The following is an 8,667-nucleotide window of genomic DNA, read 5'->3' as shown; positions in this document are numbered from 1 at the left end:
TATACCTGTTTAAGGTATACTCTAAAGTAATAAGTATTTCACGAGCTCATATAAGGGGGAAGAATTGTAACGGTAAATCTGTGTGTAATTATGTGTCATTCGACGCTTGCATTTCGGACAGTTCAGTCTGGTTACTTTCTTCAATATGGCCGAACATACAGAAGAAAGTTTACTTCTACAAGACGACTCGTTATCTGATAAAAGCAGTGATGGTGCAAACAGATCATCAGTTCTGATAGGGACTTACATGACACGTTCTCTCTATTCAAGATGTACATGGACGGGAAAATGGATAGCCTTGAATCCAAGTTGGTACGTGAACAAGACGCGATGTCCAAGAAGATAAAAGAGGAAGTCTCTATCATGTTCAAGCACGAAGGAAACCGAATTCAATTTAAGTTTAACGAAGACATTGTGAATGATCTCAATGTGCTCTACAAGTCAATACCGTCAACAGAGGCACAGAGTATTCGTGTTGTTCTGGATTTGCTGGATAACGTTAAAGGCCGTAATAAGCTTATACGGATTGCTGATTCTTCACCGGCAGGATGGTCAACCGTCCGTGAGTATGAGTCCAATGATATTGCTTCTGACTGAAGATGAGAAGAAAATTCGCCAGGCGGAGAGTCGAGCTATGCGCACGATGAAAGACAAGACAAAAGGGCGTCCCACTCTGTATTCCAACAAACCCAGATTGCCACCAGCAGAAACCTATGCTAATCCTACCTACAATCAACAGTTTCAGAGGCAGCCCTTTCGTAACAGCGCCGCACGACGTGAGCCGTGCCAGTGGGACATGTGCTTCTTTTGTAAGCAGTTCGGGCATTGGGGAAAAAAATTGCCCCTCAAAGCTGGATCCGTTGGTGCCGGATCGTCTGGAGTTGCCAATCACAAGTAAATCTGCAGATGCACCCAGAAATGTAAATGATTAGTATAATTTTACTGATATAGATTGTTTTGAATGTGAATATGAGTCACAGTATGAATTAGATAATTTCCTAACTCAAATTCATTATTTTGAAGAAATTAGTCATAATTTCATGTCATTTACGGGTGTTAAAGGAAGGTTAGCCAAGCATGTAAAATTTTGGGAAAGTATTGGAGCAAATTCCTTTGTTATTGACACAATAAGTAACGGTTATGTCATTCCATTTATTGACCCGCCGGTAAAAATGTTTCTTAAGAATAACAAATCGGCAGTGATGAACGAATCATTTGTCAATCAGACTGTTTCTGAGTTAGTTTCTACAGGTTGTGTTGTTGAAGTACCATTTCAACATCATGTTGTCAATCCCTTAAGCGTAGCGATTCAAAAATCTGGCAAAAAACGGCTTATTCTTGACTTATCTGTTTTAAATTTTGAAGATTGGAAGATAGCAGTTCAGTATTTTCAGAGAGATTCGTACATGCATAAATTTGATTTAAGTTCTGGATATTTTCATTTTGGACATTTGTCCGCAGCAACAAACCTTTTTAGGTTTCAGATGGAACAATAGATTTTATTGTTTTACAGTTTTAGTATTTGGTATATGTACGGGCCCATATATATTTACAAAATGTCTGAGACCTATGGTAAAATATCGGCGTGAAAACGGTATAGATGTTGTACTGTACCTCGATGATGGTTTTGGTATGTGTACAGATAAATCTAAGTGAATAGAAGATTCAAATTTTGTTGAGAAATCTTTAAAAGACGCCGGTTTTCTTATAAATGAAGGAAAGTCAATTTTTTCCCCTGTACAGTCATTAGAATGGCTTGGTACATAGGTCTTGTGTGGACAAAATACACTTCTGGCGTATTAAAATTTTGAACTTGTTGCCTTTTGTTGGCTGTTGTTCGTGTGATTGTTTGTCAATTGTGTTCTCCAATTTATTTATGTTGTAGTCATGTGTTGTCATTTTGATGTTATATTTCACATGGCCATAAAAGTGCGAGGTTTGGCATGCCACAAAACCAGGTTCAACCCACCATTTTTTCCTTTAAAAATGCCCTGTACCAAGTCAGGAATATGGTCATTGTTATATTATAGTTCGTTTCTGTGTGTATTACATTATAACGTTGTGTCGTTTGTTTTCTCTTGTTTTTGAGTGTAAATTCACATTGCGATAAGACGTGTCACGGTACTTGTCTATCCCAAATTCATGTATTTGGTTTTGATGTTATATATATATGTTATATTTGTTATTCTCGTGGGATTTTGTCTATGTGTGTTACATTTTAGTGTTATGTCGTTGTTCTCCTCTTATATTTAATGCGTTTCCCTCGGTTTTAGTTTGTTATCCCGATTTTGTTTTTTGTCCATGGATTTATGAGTTTTGAACAGCGGTATACTACTGTTGCCTTTATTGGTATTGGTTGGAATACTAGCGATTTTAGTCTCGTTATCCCAGACAGACGTGTAAATGATTTGCGTGTATCGCTTGTATCAGTTATTGGATGATTTCTTAATATAACTGCTAGGACATTAGCTCAGGTTGTAGGTAAAATTATTTCCATGGCTCCAGCCATTGGCAATGTAGCTAGAATTATGACAACATTTTGTTATATGGCAATAGAGTGTAGAACAGAATGGGACAAATGGCTGTTATTTCCATGTCCGTACAAAGTCTTATCAGAACTGCATTTTTGGTTTAAAAACATAAATAGTTTAAACATTAAAAGTTGTTGGGTCATTACTCAAAGTTACATGTTGTAATTTACTCTGACGCCAGTGGTAAAGGGGCAGATGCGTATTCAGTAGAACTTGACAAGAAGATTTTTCATGAAACGTGGGATTTTTCTGAAGCTCAAGAAAGTTCGACATGGAGGGAGTTGAAGGCTATAGAGCTAGCCTTGATATCTTTCAAAAATGTTTTTGAAGGCAAAACGCTGAAATGGTACACAGATAATCAGAACTGTGTTAAAATTTTAAAGCTGGTAGTATGAATGAGAAACTACAAATTTTAGCTTTGTCGATATTTTCGGTCTGTATTCAAAAATGTATATCCATTGACATTCAATGGATTCCTCGGCCTAGATTACAAAACTCCCAAGCTGATTACATCAGCAGAATGGTTGCTTACGAGGACTGGGGAGTATCAAATGAGTTTTTTTTCAATTTATGAATGATTTATGGGGTCCTTACACAATAGACAGGTTTGCTAATTCTCAGAATGCAAAAGTGTGTAGATACAATGCTCTGTTTTGGAACCTGTGTGCAATAGCTGTAGATGCTTTTACACAAGATTGGTCAAATGAGAATAATTGGTTGGTACTACCTGTTTATTCGGTTATTCGGTGTATCAAACACTTGATTTACTGTAAGGCTAAAGGAACCTTGATTGTTCCTAAATGGAAATCGGCAGCCTATTGGACTAAGATTTTTGATAAAAACTTGGAATACCAGGTACATGTTACAGATGTAATTCAATATACAGAAGGTATCTTTGTAAGAGGGTCGAACCCAAGTTCTATATTTGCTCAAGAACAATTCATAACACCAGTTTTGGCGGTTATGTTAGATGCTACTGGGTAGCGGTGACACGGTCATATAGAAAATAGTTGACATGGTCACGTGTATTAATGATTTTAATAATAATATATTGGTGGTGACAAGGTCAAGTATAGAAAAAATTATAGTTGACAAGGTCAAATGTATGGGACAAGACTTCTGGTTTCATGTGAAGTATGGTCATGCTAATTTAAAAATATATATTATGTTTTGAGCTTATTAATGTTTATAATGTTAACACATTTTACAGACATTTTCAACGTTGGGATATGGCAATCATTGTCCAGCGATATTCATCCTAGTATGCCTTATCGTCTTGTACAGAAGCTTCCAGATTATGTTTTATCGTCGAGGGCGGACAGCACTAGAAAGAAGTACACATATGGATTCAACTCATGGTGTAAGTGGTCAAAATTACATTGCTTTTCTTCATTACCAGCTTCTACTGTACATATTGCATTATACTTAGTTCATATATCAGAAACATTCAACTCTACAAGTAAAATAGATGAGGCTGTATATGCGATTTCTTGGGCACACAAGCTGGCCGGTTTTTCCGAACCCTTGCAGTTCCGACTTGGTTACTTCTGTTCGTGAAGGGGCATACAGAAAAATTGGACACAAAATTAACAAAAAGGAGCCTATTACAGCTAACATTTTATCAAAATTTGTTCATTTATATGGTAAAAATTGTAATAATCTTAAAGATGTACGCATTGCATGCATGTGCTTATTAAGTTATGCAGGATTTTTACGATTCTCTGAATTAGCTAATTTGAAAAGATCTAATGTAACCTTTTTTCCTACTCATGTTAAGTAATTTTTAGAACAGAGAAAAACTGATGTTTACAGGGAAGGTCGTGATGTAGTTATTTCTAAAACTGGAAATAATACTTGTCCAGTAGCTATGTTAGAACATTATATGAAGTTATCTAAAATATCAGAAAATTCTGACGAATTTATATTCAGGTCTTTAAGTTATTGTAGTAAAAGTGATACTTATAAGTTAAGGAAAAATTTACCACTTTCATACACAAGAGCTAGAGAAGTATTGTTGAATGCATTAGAAACCATCGGTTTAGATAAAAAAAAAACAGTTTGGTCTTCACAGTTTACGTTCAGGTGGAGCAACCGCTGCAGCAGCAGCAGGAGTTGAAGATCGTCTATTTAAAAAGCATGGGCGATGGAAAAACGAAAATGCTAAAGATGGTTATATAAAAGAAAGTATAGATAATAGATTGTCAGTATCTAAAAAATTGGTTATATAAGACTATTTTATAGATATAATTATTGCTGTAATATAACTAGTATCTGTTCCCTTTCTTTGTTTTCATTCGATGCTTAACTGTACTGTCCAGGCGAGCTGATATCTCAAATAGTGTTTGGTTTTTTATTTATAAATGTTTTATGTTCGTTTGAGTTGACGAACAAGAACATAAATGCATTTATCAATGTTATAAAGAACACGTGTATTTGTTGTGACATTTGTCACACGACTAGATATACCTGTTTAAGGTATACTCTAAAGTAATAAGTATTTCACGAGCTAATATAAGCGGGAAGAATTGTAACGGTAAATCTGTGTGTAATTATGTGTCATTCGACGCTTGCATTTCGAACAGTTCAGTCGTCTGGTCATTTGACCCCACCCACCCACCCACTTTTATTTTGTCAATATTGTCAATTGATGTATTCATGCTTATGATTGATGTGGATGTTTTTTAAGATTATACATGTTTGAAAAGATTGTTAACAAAGATGTTTCTTTTGTAGATTGTGTATAATTGGAAAATGATATGTTGAAGCAGCGGCTACGGGCGTGCAGACAAATATTCATATATTGTAAATAAAATGAATAAACATTCTTAACTGTACTGTCCAGGCGAGCTGATATCCCAAATAGTGTCTGGTTTTTTATTTATAAATATTTAATGTTCGTTTGAGTTGACGAACAAGAACATAAGTAAATTTATAAATATAACATATATAAACAATGACCAATTCTAATATGACGTTCTTCTTTCGCTTTGTAAACAACACTGATAAAATTCTCGATATATCTATACTTAGCGCAGACTCACAGATATACATAATTATGGCTGTTACAATATACTTCCAACGTAAATCTACATGTATTGGAACCTATTTGCAGAACCTTTGTGTAGTGTTTGCTATGTATGCTTTAGTATATGAGTATAGAAAGAGAGATAACTCTGTTATATTTTGGAACAATATATGTGAACTGCTTGTCTCCCTTTGTACTGTATTATATACAATATGCTGAGTTCCGGTTACGTAATAAATTATGTACCTTCAATGGTGTTTGTTTGTATGCCAGTATCAGGTTAAATCCGAATGTTCTAGCCACACACAGTATATTTAAATTGGCGACGATGATAATCAAAGGTTGTTTTACAAAATGGGAACAGTTAAACTACCAGATGTTAGCAGTATACAGAACTTTGACATTTCTGACTCGACTAGGTTGTCTGTACGTTTTTTCTTGTTTTCTTTTTTGTGTTTATAAATCAGTCCTGGACAGAATTTGTCTCTTTAAAAAAGTTTGAATTTGAGATAAAACTGTCTTTTCCGTTTAAATTTGAAATACAATATTTTTTTTTATTATAAAGTATAGTTTCATTTCTACATATAAAATGTTTCGTTCTCGAATAATGATTGATAACTTTAAAATATTATGTCAATTTTAAAGGGGGTCGCCATATTTTTTTTGTTGGGTTAATCCTTGAAGTGATTTGTGTTTGGTAAGATACATTGAAAAACAAAAAAAGATTTTGAAAAATGAGAAAGTGTAAAACGTATTACATGTATCTCAATAAAAAAGAAGGAACAATGCTCATGCACCATCCTCCAGCGCTACTCACCCTTAATCCATCCTTTGATGCGACATGCTGTCCAAACGGCATGCTTTTAAGTTTTGTTTATAAGTTCAACAAGATGTCGGCCCATATATATAAGTGGTCAATGCAAATGAAGTCGTCTTCGTACTGGACCGTTAGGCTGATTCAAATAATTTTAACGTGCTTGTTCACAAGACCAGCAGACAGAAATGTCCCACTAACGGACACTTATGCTTATTCAACACGGACCAATATTTGATTTTACTCCTAGATGACACGTGCTTAGCAGAGAGGTAGCCAGTCTTGTGTATAATTATAACAAGGAATTAAGTCAGGACGCCCTGTCCTCCAACAGTAGCGTAGTTTTCATTGAGACAATACGACAACCGCTTCAAAAAGTTTTGAAAGATACAAAAATAAGAGATCAAGACAAATATATAAGGTGTATGTCTAAGTATTGAGTACAGAGTGATGACAGTTTTAAATATTGTAATTATAAATAAATTGAAATAAATATAAAAGTTTCTTTTATATAATGAAAAAGGTAGATAGTCTATCAATTTTAAAAGCACAAACAAAGAAAACCTTGTAAAAATAATTCAAGTAAGAGGTCAGACCTGTGAAACTGGTATGATGCTTGACTAAATATTTACACCGGACGTATTACAGTACGTAGATGTAACTTTCAACAGACGCTTGGCAATCACACGATACATTGCTGTGGTCCTGTCACTACTGGCATTTGTCTTGATAAATATAAGCGATTCCATAGAGTTCATCGAGTTATAATGATATATTCATTTTTTCAAAAGCCCCTTTACTGATATATATGTTTAGGAGTTTAGTATTACGTAAATTTTCACTGAACTGGTACCCATTTTTGTTAAAATGCCAACTGAAGCCCGCCTCCGTGTTCTGGATTTTCTCGCCGTGTTGAAGACCCATTGGTGGCTTTGGTCTGGCTGCTTTTTTTTTGACACTTTCCACATTTCCATTCAAAATTGCGTGATAGGATAATAATTCAAACACAAGATTGGGTTAAATTTAACATAGTACAAATTCTGACAAATTACAAGTATTCAACAAGCCAAAGAATCATGCAGTCTATGCTTCCCTCCAGTATGCCTAAATTCACAGACTCGTTCAGATACGTGGATTAATCTTAAAAATATCTATTACCATATACTGTATGCATAGCTAGGAACTACAACGCTGTACATCACCGATAGAATTAATATTTGATAACGATTGACAAAGTTTTTAATGGTTATTTCATCCATTCGTATATATAAAATCATCATAGATCTTTGCCAATATATTGCAAATTAACTTTTACAAACATGTCATCATTTTTCTTCTATTTAAAGGTAAAACGTATCGTTTTAAGAAGTTTTATCGTCTTGTATGTGTACAGAAAAAAACATCATCATTGTAAAGTGTCTTATATGCCACGTTTTACAAAGATAAAAACTCTTGTATCAAGCGATTATTTTTATAGCAGAAACAATTTTTTTTCAAGTTTTGAACTTGGCATTGACATTTATGACTAAAACAAATTACATAAAAATGAACGCTAAAAAAATCGATCATCTACAACAGTGCGAATCTAGCTAGTTCCTTTTCACTATCATATGCGAGTATCATGAGTATGTCTATTCTAGAATACAGGATTATAGAAAAATTGTACGTTTCGAAAATACCAAAATAATTGATTTGAAGTTAAGATTCAACATATTTTCATTGTGATATAACTTTTTAATGTACAAAAACAGCATTAAAGTTCAAATAAGTGTTATAAAATCAACATAATATAGCATATCGATTATTGAAAGCGATCCATTTAACTATAGATGCGATGAATTGTCACTATTAGTGCAATCATTTCTGATGTAGAATTTTCGAAGATGCAAGGATTTTTTATTGTAGATTTATGTCATAAATTGGCTTGCAACAAATGAAAAAAAAACTTAATTGATGACTTTAGTATTTATGATATTTTCAAATTGAAATACAAACTCCTCATTCATTCTTCATCAAATATATAGCTATTCAAACTTGTAACAAAATCGCTTCTCAAAATGTCATATTGTATTCTTAAAATTACGATTTTTCCTTTATTATAACTATGAATTTTGTTCCAATTAATATTAAAAGTTAAATAAGTTCCTTTGATATTAGTTTTAAACGAATATGCACATAGTTCATAGAAATCAATGAATAAGTTTACATAAAATATTTTCTTGTTACACTTAAATTATAATGCAGGCATAATGCTGTGCTGAGTGTGCTTACGTGGGATACATTTGCAATTGAAAGCA

The 8,667-nt window shown here is 33.7% G+C and overlaps 1 long non-coding RNA gene and 1 pseudogene across 2 annotated transcripts; both read left to right on the top strand.

The window, feature by feature from the left end:
- Nucleotides 1–5,391, top strand: LOC139527807 (uncharacterized). 2 transcript variants are annotated; one of them, XR_011665451.1, is made up of 3 exons: nucleotides 1–920; nucleotides 3,742–3,891; nucleotides 5,265–5,391. It is a non-coding gene; the product is annotated as an uncharacterized lncRNA (long non-coding RNA). The 2 variants fall into 2 exon arrangements; XR_011665450.1 differs by lacking the exon at nucleotides 1–920 and having other exon boundaries at nucleotides 3,432–3,891.
- LOC139527806 (integrase/recombinase xerD homolog) lies at nucleotides 4,184–5,391 on the top strand (annotated as a pseudogene).
- Nucleotides 5,392–8,667: the final 3,276 nt, after the last annotated feature.

This window comes from Mytilus edulis, chromosome 6 (genome assembly GCF_963676685.1).
Source record: "Mytilus edulis chromosome 6, xbMytEdul2.2, whole genome shotgun sequence".
Lineage (NCBI taxonomy): Eukaryota > Metazoa > Mollusca > Bivalvia > Mytilida > Mytilidae > Mytilus > Mytilus edulis.
This window is presented reverse-complemented; position numbering and strand designations above follow the sequence as displayed.